The sequence below is a fragment of the Chiloscyllium plagiosum genome, chromosome 6, assembly GCF_004010195.1.
Source record: "Chiloscyllium plagiosum isolate BGI_BamShark_2017 chromosome 6, ASM401019v2, whole genome shotgun sequence".
Taxonomy (NCBI): domain Eukaryota; kingdom Metazoa; phylum Chordata; class Chondrichthyes; order Orectolobiformes; family Hemiscylliidae; genus Chiloscyllium; species Chiloscyllium plagiosum.
In genome coordinates, this window is record NC_057715.1 from 52,984,726 (window position 1) to 53,001,858 (window position 17,133).

Consider the following 17,133-nt stretch of genomic DNA (forward strand, 5'->3'; position numbering starts at 1 on the left):
TGGACCACGACTTCGGGCTGCTCCCCCTACCCCTTAAGGACCCGGGAAACACGATCGGCGACGTCACGTACCCTTGCACCTGGGAGGCAACATACCAAACGTGAGTCTCCCTCGCCCCCACAAAACCGCCCACCTGTGCCCCAAACTATCGAGTCCCCAATAACTATTGCTCTGCTCTTCTCTACCCTTCCCTTCTGAGCAGCGGGGACAGGCTCTGTGCCAGAGGCCAGAACCCCATTGCTTACCCCTGGTAAGTTGTCCCCCCAACAAGTATCCAAAACGGTATACTTGTTCTTGAGGGGAACAGCCGCAGGGGTCCCTGCACTGGCTGCTTCCTCCCAGTCACCCTCACTGTCACCCATCTGTCTGCAATCTTTGGAGTTACTACTTCCCTAAAGCTCCGATCTATGACCCCCTCTGCCTCCCAAATGATCCTAAGTTCATCTAACTCCAGCTCCAGTTCCCTAACACGGTCTTGGAGGAGCTGGAGATGGGTGCACTTCCTGCAAGTGTAATCAGCAGGGACGACCATGGCATCCCTCACCTCCAACATTTTGCAAGAGGAACATTGCACTGCCTTCACTGCCATCCCTCTAAAAGTAACTTTTTTAAAAAAAACTAGGTCTAAAGAATAGAACAAGCAAAATGCAGCACTTACCTACTTACCACAACGGGTCTTATTATTAGGTTAGAGGAGGAGGGTGGGTGGGAGGCACTACCTCTGTAGTGCCTCGGGTTCCTCTCCTGCACGCTTTTATAGGGAAAAAAACCTACCCAGGTAAGCTTGCGCTACACGAGCTTCCGGGTCCCAGCTGCCCCTCTGGTCTTCGTCACTTCCCCCTGCTGCTCCCGCACTTTCTGTGAAGAGAAAAAAAACACCGCTGCCCGCTACTGGTAAGTAATTTTAAAACAAACTGTCTTACCTTAGCTGTAGCCTTCCGGGTTCATTTAAACTCAGCTGCTGCTTGCACTCAAAATGACCATTGGCGTCGAAGGTTGAGTATTTATACTCACTGCTTTCCTTCCCGGCTGCCCCTCTGGTCGTCGTCACTTCCCCCTGCTGCTCCCAATCTTCCTTAGCTGTAGCCTTCCGGGTTCGTTTAAACTCAGCTGCTGCTCGCACTCAAAATCCTCAGCTGCTCGCACTCAAACCTTACAACTATATTTCCTAACATCTGCCAAAAGCTCCAGGACTATGGCTTAGCCACACTAACCACTATGCTACATTCTTTCCCCATCAAAGCTAGAGTGGTAGTGATTGTTGATGAATACTTCTCACAGTAACACATGCCATCCAATGCACTGTCATCCTCCACCTTTACACATTGGGTTGCCCCAACTTCCTTTTCACAGCAGTAGTTCCTAATAATGCCACTTGGCTTTCGTTAACAGATCCCCAGGATGCACTGTGGCACACCCACTGACCAACTTGGAAGGACAACCCCAAGTGATGGCTGGTCACTCCCCTGTATGACTCTGTGTAACTCTGGAAGTGACTTACCATAATGCCCAAACTGGTTATACTAGATTTGTATGGGGGTGACATTGACCCACTGCCAGTCACTGTAATATGTGAAACACCCAACCCTGACATCTCCAAGCAGCTCACTGACAATGTCTGAACCTCAAAACTGAGTCAGACACCGCTCTTGACTTAGTGTGCTGGTATCTAGACTGGCTACAGTCCTCCTGAACTTGACTAAGTTTACTGCCTTTAGATTTTGAGACATTGCCATTTGTTTGATGCACTTGGGCTGAGTTTGTTTGCCATGTAAGCTGCTCACACATGTTGTATGTGTGACATTGGTGAAGCATGGTGCAGCACACCAACAAGTCCATCTTTTTGATTGATCCTTCTGACTTTCATAACAAGCTGCCTGGCTATGTATCTGTGTTAAATCGTAAGGCAGTACAGAAGTACGTGCAGACCTGTGAGTTCTAAGTGAGGTGGCAAAGTGTAAAAAAAGCTAGGCAAGGAAAGTTGATGCTGTCAACATCCAAGTAGGGACAAAGTGACTCAGTGCTAAGAAAGCAAACAAAGACCATGGCATCAGCAAAAGAAGGAAAGTGAAAAAGTGAAGTGAAAAACTGTTTTAAAATGCTGTCATGATGTGGTGAGGAATGTGTATTTCTGATTCTAACTTCGGTAGATGAAAGATGCCTGTGGTTATTGCCCATGGAGACTACCCTGAGGTTTTGGAGAATACTGATCAAGGTGGAGGCCTGGAGAAGCAACTGGTGAATTGGAGCTGCCATGTACTTGCTCTGACTTCCATATATGGGATTTTCATCATAAAGATTTGGTCAGCTGTGCAATGAGAGTGGAAAACTGCATATAAATGCTGTGAGAATAGGCACTGATGAGATGTCAAAGTATGCAAATAGACCTTTCACTACTTTCCAGTGTGATTCTTGTCTCACTGTTCAAACCTTGAGTGGAAAATCTTTCTCGATACCATTTTCTCTCTTGATATCAAGATTCTTGGAGTGACCTGGATGGAATGGCAGTGAAGACCAATCAGGAAAAACTGATTCAATACAGTCTGAACCATCAGAGCTCCTTGGTCAGGAACAACAAACTGAAATGCAATACAAACTGTGGTAAGGTTAAAGTGCTAACTTGAGCAAAGAATCGCCTTCAGCTTCTTTGACGAGCTGTGTAATGCAACAATTAAAGAACTATTCAATACTATCTCGAGGGACGAATCTGGTGGATGACGACAAGAACGAAGAGCATTCTGAAGACCATTCTGGAGATGAGGAAATAAGGACTTCTTTAATCTGCAATGTAGGAATTCCTCTTCTTGTGGGTATAATTTCCAAACTTGTTTCAATTTATCGTCCCTCCAATGCAGATTAAACATCTGAGGAACTCCATCTGAAAGTAGGAGAGCATCTTTATTGAAGATGGATTTAACTTCAAAAGCAGGATCAACAGCAAGTTCCTATTTAATATTATGCATCACTGGGGTAGTGCTCTAGTAATCAAGCCCCACTATTCCTGGAGTCTTCATAAAATTTAAAGATTTTTAGAAGTACACAAAATTCTCCAGTTTATCTGTCTTTTAGATCCAGGTTGACAAGAGGATGGATCAGGTGTCTGTACTTAACATTATTGCTATTTATTACAAATTATTAGATTTTAAATACAAATAAACAATTGTGAAGCATCAACATATAACTCCTCTGGCTAAAACTCTAATTTAATTATAAAGACTCCCCCTCTACACATACATACAGACCAATACAGATAGGAAAAAGAAAATGGGTATTATGGATGAAAGGGCTGACTGGAAAAGCAATTCAGTGGTTCTTGTCCACAGGGTTTATCAGAATGCTGTTTTTCAATCTTCCTTCTGCAGGTACTTTCACTCGCTTGCAGGATACACAGGACAACTGGTTCACACTTATGATGACCTTTGACATTTTAACTAAAAATCACAGCATAAAGCAACTGATTAGGGGAAATAAACTGATTATCTTCAGGCTTGAAATTTTTTTTAATGCAGAGTGAAAATAGATCCTTCCCTTCTTGAGGTCTGATTGCTTTGAACCTGAACATTCGCATACCTAAGCTGTTCAGCTACCTGACAAACAACTGCATTGTTGTTTGCAAGCAGGAAGCCTGTGTTATTGATAATAGTAGCTAGTCCACAAACCAATCATCTACTTGCTGCTTGCCAAATCTCTGTTCATACTCTGCCCCGTGGCTGCATCTTGTCCATAACCACACTTGCCCCACTGGTCGAACCAACAGCTGTGTAAACAGCACTTACCATGAATGTGAGATAACTTGATTTCAAAATGTGCAACATTCTTTGATTTTTAAACTAGTCTTAATCCCATTTCAGTCCACAATCAAAAACACTGAAGTACAAAAGTTTAGGGACTTTACAATAGCCTAAGTCTGAAAATTTAAAAGAGGATCGAACAACTGTTGGATATTTAGTGTCTGTCCACTGCATACTAGTCTTTATCCCATCCAAGAGTTTGGACTGGCCAGATGTTGAAGGATTAATTCTGCATTTCCCTTCATATTTTGTTTTCTAATTCCCTTCCTCATCCTGAAATTGACTTCCATGATTACAAAAGGCTTGTTTTTCCAAAATAGTTTACTGCAAATATAAATAAAGATTGCTTTCTTCTTCAAGTTACTTTATCAGATGAAAAAAATTCAATTGGAAAGAAATTCACCAAAGATCTTTAGGCAGTACCTCTGCCTATGACCACTTCCATCTAAAAGGACAAAGGCAATGGATGCATAGGAACATCACCACCTGTAAGTTCCTCTTCAAGCACTCACCATCCTGACTTGAAAATATATAATCGTTCCTTTATTGTTGCTGAGTCAATCCTGGAATTTCCTCCTTTGGGGCATTATGGGTCTACATACAGCTTGTGGACTGCAGAGGTACAAGAAGGCAGCTCATCACCACCTTCTCAAGGTGAACTACAGATGGACAATAAAAAATGCGAGACAATCAGCAATGCCCATGTCCTATGAGTGATTAAAATAAATAAAACATTATCATTATTTATTGTAGCAGAACATTTTCCTCAAGTAATAATTTACCATGATCTCCAAACTTTGAATACTTCAACATCACTTTCTGCAGTCAGTTTCTCAACAGCAACTATTGTCTCCTCAAAGGGCTACTGAAAATCTTCTGTAATGTTCTCTTTGTCCAGTTATGAGGCTTGATACTGTTCTGCGACTGCCAATGACAGCACTTTCATTTCAGTAGCCTTTTTAGGTACAGGTAGAAGATCCTTTATCCGAAATTCTTGGGACCAGCTGTTTTTCAAAATTCGGAATTTTTTGGTTTTCAGAATGTGTCAGTTTAATGGTGAAATTATTAAAAATCTTACCGGAGAAGCAGACTTCTAACTAAGAACATGCTTGGCTATGCCCCCCACGTCACATCTGAGTGACACGCATCGAGTGGGTGTCGATTTTGGATGTTCACAGAGAAACCCCAGGCCTGTTGGTGTTTGGCCAAACCCTCCCATGTCGCATCTGTGTGACACACATTGAGTGGGTGTCAACCTGGGGGCATTCACAGAGAAACCCCAGGCCTGTTGGTGCTTGGCCACACGTCCCATGTTGCATCTGAGTGACACACATCAAGTAGGTGTTGACTTGGTTAACTGTTTGTTCGCCAAACAACCTTGTTAATGAGAAAAAAACTTCACAAAAAAGCCTTCGGATTTCAGAGCTTTTCGGTTTTTGGATGTTTGGATAAAGGATCTTCTACCTGTAGTTGCATTATTAAAATAATTACATTATTTTAAATGGTTAAGCTCCATTTGATGCTTAGTTTTAAGCTTTTTGTATATACTCCTCAGTTCCAGAAAATCTGTAGATTGAGCTTGTGCTATTTTACTGAAATAAAATTTGACTGCTTCCATGGCTTGTTTGTGAGACTCAAAAGTAGGCTCAGCTCTAACTCACTGTAGCCTTTTATTTCATCCTGAATGTGCTGAATGTGAACTGTAGCGTTGAATGAGATTACTGCCCACAACTGCTCCTGTACGTCAACCTTAAAATTCCTGAAGAAGGGCTTATGCCCGAAACGTCAATTCTCCTGTTCCCTGGATGCTGCCTGACCTGCTGCGCTTTTCCAGCAACACATTTTCAACCTTAAAATTAAGGCAGATTAGAGAAACCACTGCAAATAACTGCAACTCATTGCATGGAGCATAGAAGAGATTGGCTTCAAAGTGGCAGTAGGCATCCAACTGAGTTTGGAACCCATCTTTCCTTCTGTGGAATTGGTGCATACTTCCATGGTAGCACTGTCTAATCAACACAGGATGGGCTGTCCAATGACTGCTATGTCAACTTCTACTACAACAGAATTGGAGAATTGCTAATGTATCAGTGAGTTCTTAATCAGCCAGAGGTCATGAGACCCATGGTTTCTGCCATGCAGGCTCAGACAGTGTCTTCATTGCCACAGATGTCAGTGCTGAGTTTCAGCACTGGCTGAGGTTGCCATGAACATCCCACCTTCTCAATCTCACCCCTCACCTGAGGGGTTAAACCCACCATCAGTCCTCTCTCTCTCTCTCTCTTTCTCTCTCTCTCATGAGAAAGCAGCCCTGTGGTCCTCTGGGACAATGGTAAAGTGTGCTGGCAAGCTGACCGGAATGGTACAGTCTGAAGGTAGTTCCACATATCCCAGAATTCCATAAGATCATTCTGCAAAACCATTTGCAGTGATTTGCTGTTAAAGTGAACAGCCTACCAGCCATGATGCAGCCAGTAGGACAGCACCATTTAGGAAGATTCGCACAATCAGGTCAGGTACACACAGGTTACTACTATAGACTGGAGTCCATTGTAGCTTTGGTCTTACATTTCAGATTAACTTAGTCCTCCAGTAAACATGCTACACTGAGAATAAACTAAGATGCATGCATCATAACTACACTGTAATGAAAAGGTTTTCCCACTAATAAATGTTTTCTCTCCAGTCTGCAAAGCAGAATAAATGACTAAACAGGTGATCAACCAAATTCTTGAAGGTGCCATTAGAAAGGAAATCTCCTTCCAATTCATATGGTGATGAAATGTGCCTTTAAGAGGGATGTGTTCCGTCCTGTTTATCTTGAAGAAGGGTGTTGTAAACCTGGTGCAGAGCTTTCTGCTCATGGAAAGCAGAGTAAATAGCTTTGGGTTTTTATAGAGTCATAAAAACCCAAAGTAATAGAGTCAAAGAGATTAACATCACAGAAACAGACCCTTCAGTCCAATTCATCCATGCTGACCAGATATCCTAAATTAATCTAATCCCATTTGCCATCATTTGGCCCATATCCCTCTAAACCTCTCCTATTCATATACCCAGAGAGAAAATGAGGGCTGCAGATGCTGGAGATCAGAGCTGAAAATGTGTTGCTGGAAAAGCGCAGCAGGTCAGGCAGCATCCAAGGAACAGGAGAATCGACGTTTCGGGCATAAGCCCTTCTTCAGGCTTATGCTTAAGGCTTATAGAACATAGAACATAGAAGAATACAGCGCAGTACAGGCCCTTTGGCCGACCTGCTGTGCTTTTCCAGCAACACATTTTCAGCTATTCATATACCCATCCAGATGCCTTTGAAATGTTGTAATTGTACCAGCCTCTACCACTCCCTCTGGCAGCTCATTCTATACATGCACTGCCCTCTGCATGAAAGGTTGCCTCTTAAGTCCCTTCTAAATCTTTCCCCACTCACCTTAAACCCATGCTCTCGAGTTTTGGACTCTGCCACCCTGGAGAAAAGACCTTCCCTCAGGATTTTATAAATCTCTACAGGGTCACACCCCCTAGCCTCCGATGCTCCAGTGAAAATAGCCCCACTTATTCAGCCTCTCTCTATAGCTCAAACCCTCCAACTCTGGCAATTTCCTTGTAAAATTTTTCTGAACCCTTTCAAGTTTCACAACATCCTTCCTATAACAGTGAGACCAGAATTGTAAGCAGTATTCCAAAAGTGGCCTAACCAATGTCCTGTACGACTGCAACATGACCTCCCAACTCCTATACTCAATAAAGGCAAGATAACAAATGTCTACCACAATATCGTACCTACCTGGGTCTCCACTTTCAAGGAACTATGAACCTGCAAGATCTTTTTGTTCAGCAATACTCTCCAAGACTTTACCATTAACTGTGTAAGTCCTGCCCCAATTTTCCTTTCTAAAATGCAGTACCTCACATTTATCTACAATTTTATATCTTGGCAGTAGAGATGATGGGACCAGACATTGAAGTTTTGGTAAAATGCATTCATTATTTTATATGAGAAACAAATTGCAATTCAAACATGAGAGTCTGAAAACTATAGAAACCATTCAACTTCTTTATTGTCATCCAAACATGGATGAACTGGAGGCTGCAAGAATGGTGAAGGACTATTTTAGAATGCTTTCCTGAGGATGGTAAGTAAAAACCAGCACCTAAGCATTTATGCATGGACAAGACCTATGGAGGAAGTGAGTAACAGGTACTTACATTCATCGCTGTACTGTTGTCCTATCACACCTGTACCTCAGTCACCCTCCACAAATATTGTCTTTTCCTCTACTCTACCCAAGCTATTATGAGCAGTTAAATATTTCTGCTTTTTTCTCCTTGTAGGAGAAAAGAGTACAGTACCTCAGGGAAAAGAAGAGAAATAGAGTGAAGGGAGAATGAGCCCTCCAATGATAGGCACATTGTCTACCACCAGCAATACATGCTCAGCTTATCCATTGGGAAGGGAAGTCTTATTCTGGAGGGTTGAAGATGACAGCATCGACTTGTTAAAGAAAGCCTGACCCTCCCAAGGTACTAACATTCATACATTTTGAGACAACTGATCCAATGTTTGGACACGTTTTCTCACCTTATAGAAAGGTGGATCTTGCTACCTGTTTCCTTTGCCCTATGGAATAGATTATAGCTGAGGAGAAAGAGTGGAAGGAAGACTACACAGGCTTCCTGTCCTACAATGAAGGCCCATAGCAGAACATGCAGCTTAGGATTCAGGGAAGAAGTTGGTAATCACCTGCAAATAATGAAAGCACTCTTTCAGAGGAAGGGTTATGAACATCAGCGTCCACTTGGAATTGGCTTGACTTCTTCAGTTTCACTCTTTAAAGCCTTCCCAGTCTGTCAGTTTCACTGACTCAGCTGATCTGCACTGGACAGTTGCTCACAGCATGGAGACTGGAAGTATTCACTGTTAAAGACAGCTTGCTTGGTAAAAATGGCAGTTACGCTGGATATTTTTATTTCCTGAAAAAGACGAGTATAATGAATTAGTAGGGTAAGAGACCAAAAATTAGATCAATTGAGAGTTAATATGTAATTAATAATCGCTTCTTGGATGCTGGGATCGGAGGCCATCAGATGGTGAGAAGCATATGTCTATGCATCTGCATTACTGTAATTACCTCATTTGCCAGAATTAATTTTCACTTTACAATTAATGTAAAGATACTCAATGCTCCAGAAACTTAACTGCATAAACTAAATGCATGCCTGAAGTGGGGCCATCTACCTCCAATTCGGGTGAGTACATTAAGCTCAAGACAGTAATCTTTCTCTCCGACTTTAATGGAACTGCTACAATTGCAGTCATCAACTCCATGTTGTCGAAGGCATATATTCTGAACCATCACCCCATACAACTGGGTAATGGTGACATACCAGAATTAGCTTTGCAAGTCATACTTCAGCCAGCAGGAACAAGCAGCTTTTCTCTCACAATGATATTTTAAATGTAAAGCAAGACAGCTTGAATCTGGAAGGGAATGTTTAGTGAAGAAGGAAAGGCAGGAGCATGTGCCTGGAGAAAAAAAAATGAAGAGTCAAGAATAGAGATGGTACATGTCACTCTATGGAGCTGTGATACATCGATGTCAGAGGTGGTGCATGCAGTAGCATCTTACTTGGCAAACCCACTGCATGTACTGGAAAAACATAATGATGTGACAGGAGTCGGTGCAGAAGCAGTTTGTGAGCATGCATAACCATGCCAGACAGTAAAGCAATCCCCCCAGTGAGAGATAGGAAGTGCAGAAGTGTTAGTCATTTGAAAGGATAAATTGGCATTAGCATTGACTGGATATGATGTGCATGATGCATCATGGTTTCAGGGCTCGCATGCAAGTCTTTGTAAGATGCATGGCAGAGTTAGAGTGTTACTGCTTTGATTATGAGATAGCAGAGAGAAGACAGTACCATTTGTCCTTACAGAGCAGAGAAAAACATTGAGTTTTGTCCAGCAATGCTTGCCAATCCTTTGTTGGGGCCAACGACACTGACAACATTGTGAGCTCTGCTCAGGCTGGATGGATTTGTTGGGCTTGCCTCCTGATGCAGTCACCTAAGAACAGGTTTAACCTTCTTTCGGTCATCCCATCCAGCCTTCATCAGAAAAATAGCTTCAGTAAACCTCAAAGCTTAGATTTCTTTGCAGGCATTTCTGTGGCTCTCAGAGCAAACACCATAGGATGAGGAAAAGTTCTTAGCAGACGGTGTCTGTCGTGGTGTCTAGTTGGCTTTCAAACATGGCAGCAGAACTGTCAACCCAAGAAGGCCCCATTAGTGGGGGGAATGACCAGCTTGTTCATTATGTGATTATGTGATTCATCAAGTAACTCGCACTACATCTCGCTTGCACAGATAATGAGCTGATAAACACATGATCATCTGAGATAACTCACCTTGGGCAATGGTAGATATTTGACACCTTACTTTAATTTCAAAATAGGATCTTCTGCCCTCATTTACATATTTGTTTGTGACAATGACCACTTATACAGTTCCAAGGGGGTTCCCCATTAGCCTACAAAGCCACTTGTGTAAAATCTAGAAGCAGGATAAAACCTGATATTAAGAATCTACTGGTAATCATGAAATCATTGTCGTTTGTCATAAAACCTCATCTGGCTCATCAATATCCTTCAGGGAAGGAAATCTGCAGTTCTGACCTAGTCTGGCCTACATGTGATTCCAGACCCACAGCAACATAGTTGACTCTCAATTGTCCTCTGAAATGGCCTCACAAGCCATTCAGTTCAAAGGCAACTTGGGACAGGCAATAAATACGGTCAGTCAGTGTTGCCCATGTCCTTCAAGTGAATAAAAACAAAACAGGATGATGTTTAAATCCTGATCAGAAATCACTTTTAGGGGATTTAACTCACTGTATATGAAGGGCATGCCTCTATTTGAATTAATTTCTTTAATTTTCACAAGTTGTGTGAATGGGCAAATGCAGATGAAATATAATACAGATAAATACAAGGTTATCCACTTTGGCAGCAAAAACAGGAAGGTAGGCTATTGTCTGAATGGTGATAGAATGGAAAAGGGGGAGGCGCAACAAAAGCTGGGTGTCCTTGTATACCAGTCATTGAAGATAAGATTGTAGGTGCAGCAGGCAGTGAAGAAGGCAAATGGAATTTTGGCCTTCATTGTGAGAGGATTCAAGTACAAGTACAGGACTGTCTTAGTGCAATTTTACAAGGCCTTGATGACACTAATCTTGAAGCATTGAGTGCAATTTTGGTTTCCTTATCTGAGGAAAGATGTTCTAATTATGGAAGGAGTGCAATGTGGTTTACCACACTTGTTCCTCAGATGGCAGAGTGACAAATCAAAAGAGACTAGATCAATTAGGACTACATTCATGGAAGTTTAGAAGAATGAGGGGGTGCTCATTCAATCCTATAAATTTCTAAAAGGACTAGACAGCATTAATGCAGGAAGGATGTTCTCGATGACCAACGAGTCCAGAACAAGGCGTCACATGCAAAAGATACAGTGTAGGTAATTTAGGACTGCAAAGGAGAAATTTCCTTATCAGAGAGTGGTGAGCTGTGCAATTTCCTGCCACAGAAAGTGGTCGAGGTCAAAACATTCAATGTTTTCAAGGAATTAGATATAGTTCTTGAGGCAAAGGGATCAAATGGTATGGGAAGAAAGTGGGAATAGAGTACCAAGTTGTATGATCAGCTACGATTATATGAAATGGTGGAGCAGGCTCAAAGGCCGAATAACCTACTCCTGCTCCTATTTTCTATGTTTCTATGTTTCATAATCCTGCCTAATCTGCCAGCAATATTATTCATGTCTAATTTAACCTTTACTTTTGCAAAGAGTTCATTAAGTTCAGTCAAGTATGATCTTTCTTTTTGAATTAGTCTTTCCCATATTTCAATTTTTTTTAGAAATATTGATAGTAGATCTTTGAAGATTCCATTATATTTCGTAACACCAGTTTTAGGCTAAATATTCTATAATTCCACATAAATGTTCAATAGCTCTTACAAATACAGGCATTATGTTAGTTATGTATCTGTCCTCTTTGCATTATGTCTTTTCTTAATATTTATAAAACACTTTTCTGCTGTCTCTTCCCAACTTCTAATATATGTCGATGTAATTTATCTCAGAGAGGAATTTTAATTTCGCAAAGTCTGATTAGTCTAACAATTATCTTTCCTGTTTCCATCTTCATGTCGACATATATTTGTGGGACATCATGTGTAATATGTTAGTCTGTTTAGCAAAAGCTTAAGTAATTATTCAATATTTCCACTCATTCACATTTTTTATTCACTGATGGGACATGGGCATCGCTGGCTGGCCAGCATTTTATTGCCTGTCCACAGTTGCTATTGAGAAGGTGATAGTGAACCGCCTTCTTGAACTGCTGCAGCATATATGCTGTAGGATGACCCACAGTGCCCTGATGGAAGGGAATTCCAGGATTTTAGGCAGTGAAGGAATGGCGATAAATTTCCAAGTCAGAATGGTGAGTGGCTTGGAAAGGAACTTGCAGGTGGTGGTGATCCCATGTATCTGTTGCCTTGTTCTTCAAGATGAAAGTGACCATGGCTTTGGAATGGCTGTCTGGAATTTCTGTTTGAAATTTCTACTGCACATCTTATAGACAGTACAAACTGCTACTACTGAGTGTTGGTGGGGGAGAGAATGCATGCTGTGGATGCGATGTCAATCAAGCCAGCTGCTCTGTCCTGGGAGGTGTCAATCTTTCTGAGTGTTGTTGGAGTTGAACCCATCAGGCAAGTGGGTGTATTCCATCACATTCCTGATTTGTGCCTTGTAGATGTTGGATAGACTTTGGGAAATCAGGAGGTGACTTACTCATTGTATGCATTCCTTAGTGTCTCTATTTCTAAGTTTTTCTTTACTTTGTTAATCCCGTATATGGTATTAATTATTTGTATATTCCTTGAACATTTAATTTTGCAGTTTCTCTTTGTTTTCCTAAATTTTTTTTATTTGTTTCTGTCATCCATTCCTGTGTTGACTATGTACTCATAAATGCCTTTTGCTCTCATTTTAATTTTTCTTTTATTTCTTTATTCATCATGGTGTTTTGTTACTGGCTAGTTTGTTCTTGCTTTTTAGTGGGCTATATTTTATTTGGAATCTATTGGGTCATCATTTTAAATGCTTCCCATTGCTACTTTACTTCACGTATGGCAATAAATTGTTTTGGTTTATTACCGAGTTCCACTTTCGCATCTTAAAATCAGCTTTTCTTAATTTATTACTTTGCCCAACTTATGTAATTATAAACTATATCTTCATCATTCTTACGCTTTGATAGTGATTGCCTCAAAGATCCTTTACTTTCATCCATTTACATTCAGAATGGGAAAAACAAAAACAAGAGGATGCTCTAATAATACTGCATAAGAAGGAAATCTTTCCTATGGGAGAAACCATAGAGAAAGATGTAAAGATAGTGAAGTAAGGTGATTGGCTGCAACTCAGAATTTGTGATACAGTGCCTAGTTGCAAAAACAATTTTGTGCTAGCTTAATTACAGATGCGGTTTCCAAGAAAATTAGTACAGCCCCAACATTCTTAACCAGACTTGGGTTAAAAGAGACATTTTAAAACATTACTTGTAAAATCCCATATCTGTAAATATTCTACCTCTGTACAGTGCAATCCAGGAGCTTCAGCAATGAATCCGTCCATAGCCCACTGCTTAACCCTTTCCAAAGATTTAAAGCCTCCTGATGCTTGGGTGCTCAGACTGCTGCCAGTAAGTTTGGGGATTCCAGACTGGAAACGCTATCTGTTGAATATTCTTTTCTTAAGTCAGAACACAAATACACCAACCACTTAAATGGGATTACTAATTATGACATAGATTCCAGACAGGCCTGTACCTTTAAGACAGTTCATGACATGACATATGATGCTCCCATATAAAGGTCCCTTCCTCACCTTAGTCACTGGCTCTATATAATGTAGTCAGGGTAGTATCTTCAGTTAGAAAGCTTTGCAACATATGGTAATATCAAGAAGCACAGGACTTAGACTATGTGTATCAGTCTGTGATTTTGTACCCATGGAAATAGTGTTGTTAAGAAAAGTTAAGGCATCTGTCAGAATGAGATACTAAATTTTTGTGGTGCACATGATGTGTGGGCAAACAGATATAAAATCACTAACTGTATCAGTGAACTCAAATATGGGCCAGAATTTGGCATTGTGATTTTGGACCTATCACAAGCAGTCAGCAGAATCATTTGTCATTAGTCTGGGAGCTACAAAGACAGCATTCATTGTCTAACGGCTTCTTGTCAATGTTAGGCGATGTCTGTGGCAAACAAAGATTCCATGTGGAGAAAGTGAGGTCTGCAGATGCTGGAGATCAAAGTTGAAACTTTATTGCTGGAACAGCACAGCAGGTCAGGCAGCATCCAGGGAACAGGAGATTTGACGTTTCGGGCACAGGCCCTTCCTGAAGAAGGGCCTGTGCCCGAAACGTCGAATCTCCTGTTCCCTGGATGCTGCCTGACCTGCTGTGCTGTTCCAGCAATAAAGTTTCAACAAAGATTCCATGTGGAGAAAGCAGAGACATGTGTTAAGTTTGGGATAAGCATGGTGATAGGGGAATCTCAAGGAATACGGGAGTAGGTGGAACAGCATCAGAGGATGTGGTAGACTAAAAGGTGTGGAGGGACTATTGGCTGTGATCACCACTTGTGGTCTCCAGAGTGGGAATATAACGGAGCAGGGAGGGCAACTTGTAGTGGGTTTCCACATGAAGAACACGTGTGGACTGTTGGAGTAGTGTAAGGTAAAAGAGGTCATGGGCACTCTGGGCTGTACATAGGGGAGGCAATAGTGGAATTATCACTATGCTGTTAATCCAGAGGTCAGGTAATAATCCAGGGGGACCTGGGTTCGAATCCCACCACAGCAGATGGCATAATTTAAATTCAGTAAACTCTGGAAATAAGAGTCCAATGATGACCATGAATTCATTGTCAATTGTTGGGAAAACCCATCTGGTTCACTAATATCCTTGAAGGAAGGAAACTGCCATCCTTACTTGGTCTGGCATACATGTGACTCCAGACCCATAGCAATGTGTTTGATGCATAACTTTCCTTTGGGCAATTAGGAATGGGCAATAAATGCTGGCCTAGTCAACAATGCCCTCATCCTGTAAATGAATGAAAAAAAACTTGGTGACCATGTGAAGTTGCATTACCTGTCATCACTTGCTATTCTCTGTGAAATGCAATTGGAAATTTGCTGAGACAATGCCCAGTGCGAGTGGAAGCAGTATCTGTTTAATGCAAAAATGCAGGACCCACATCTGCTGGATGTGAGGACATCGAAGGGAGAAATACATGAAGCATGTTACAAACTCCAGCTGCATTTAATTTATAATCATTTCTTCATCCATTTGCTGTGCACACAGAGTGAATGTGTTCAGACCACAAATGTTGATCAAAGGCAATCTCATTGGTTTTTGCAAATTTAACATGGACATTTAAATGATGCAGAATTTAGTAGCAATGGCCAAAAAAGAGATGAAGTTTGGTTAAAAATATCAGCTGTGAAACTTTTAATGGTGCTTGTGGGAGGAGGGGAATAATGTTTCATCATATATCATACAAGTTTGACTATAGAATCTCCCAAATGCAATGAAAGTTTAAATGATAGATTTAGATCTAGGATAATTTTTGATGTAATATGTTGGTCATCTGGCGCAACACCTTCACCAATTTTGTACATGTGCTATGACCAGGGCTGTGGTGGAGCAGACAATAGAGCTGTTGAAGATATAATTCCACTTCCTTAACCAAGCAGGCAAGGTCCCCCCATAACAAATCGGACAGAGTGTACCACTGATATTGTTTGCTAGGTGCAATTGGACCATGCAATGAAGTGATGCATTGATGCTGAGGAACTAAGAGATTGGAAGCAGTCTTCGAAAGAAGAGAACAAGGATATTGAGAAAATCACTTGTGCATGACAGAGCTTAGCTACGTCAGGTACTACAAGCCAAACAGGACATGATTGACAGCCAGTTCAAGGTTGTTGTTTTGGACCACTGCAATGTGATGAGTCAAAAGCTGTGCTGTAGATCTCTATGACTGTATGGCACTATACCTCACCCATCAACTGGTCCTCAGTAAGGTGAGCAGTCAGCATTCACATTGCTCACAAACATATGAACATGAACAAACCATGGTGATGGGCTCAGAAGCAAATGATGAGAACTGCCTATTTAATTCCAGATGGTGAATAGGAACATGCATTGACAGGTTGGCCAGTGTGCGCCAGAAAGAAAGGAGGTTCATGGAGCAGGGCCCTTGATTTCAAGGCCGAGCCTGTGATTTACTGTGTCAACCGTAACCTGCACTTCCTACCATGTTCACTCAACATGAAAATGCACATTGAAAATGAAAAATATCTGCAACTACATCCAGACTAACAGGATTCAGCATTGTTTCATTCAGTTTGAGGATGAGTGCTATAGTTGTGAGTGATGCAAGGTCCTTCAACAGGCAGTTGGTGGCTCAGTGGTTAGTACTGTTGCCTCAAAGTGCCATGGACTTCGGATTGATTCCAGCTTTGGGTGACTGTGTGATTTTTTACATGGATGGTTCCTGGGGGAAAGTAGAGAAATTGTAGGTAAGATTTGAATGCAAAACATATTTCCAGATTATAAGAATGTCTTGTAAACAAGATTTTGTTAATTGCTCTGATATCTGGTAAAACCCTCAGCCTTCTATTCATCCTCTTGATCTAAATGTGTGCATTGTTCTTATAAATTCTACGCTGTAAATTCTCCAAAAAAAATCTTTTTTAGTATGGTGACATTGCATAACTCGATACTCAATCCTTAAAACATAAGTCAGGTTTTACTGCAGGGCATCTCCAGACTTTTCCAAAGACCTGAAGCTCTGTTTTAGCATGTCAATAGTAAGCACTTCAGTTAATCTGTTGAAAGTTGACAGCACACTCAAGTTTCTTTCACTGATTACTGCGAAGCTGTGACAAGTCACTGCTGCAGAAGATAGCTTTGATCAGCCAAAAGCCAACATGAGAGATCCTTTCATGAATCAATAACTGGTGATAAAGTAAGTCACCATTGAAGATGCTGGAGAGATGCCCAAGAAGTAAGCATTGATCTATAAAATCCTGTATTGATGGCTGAAAACAAGCTAACTAATAACAGTCAGTACAAGGAAATATCACTGAGAAAATAAAAGGGGATCACTTTGATTTTTGGTTGTCTTAATTTATGTTAGTTTTCTATACTAACTTGGAAAATCTAGGCTGCTTTGCCACCTCAACAGGTCATAGTATG

General features: G+C 41.2%; 1 long non-coding RNA gene across 1 annotated transcript; it reads right to left on the bottom strand.

Moving 5' to 3' along the window:
* Window positions 1-2,609: 2,609 nt before the first annotated feature.
* LOC122550584 lies at window positions 2,610-8,735 on the bottom strand. The gene is made up of 3 exons (XR_006311888.1): window positions 8,536-8,735; window positions 4,304-4,498; window positions 2,610-2,878 (listed from the first exon to the last, which is right to left on the bottom strand). It is a non-coding gene; the product is annotated as an uncharacterized LOC122550584 (long non-coding RNA).
* Between the last annotated feature and the right edge of the window lie 8,398 nt (window positions 8,736-17,133).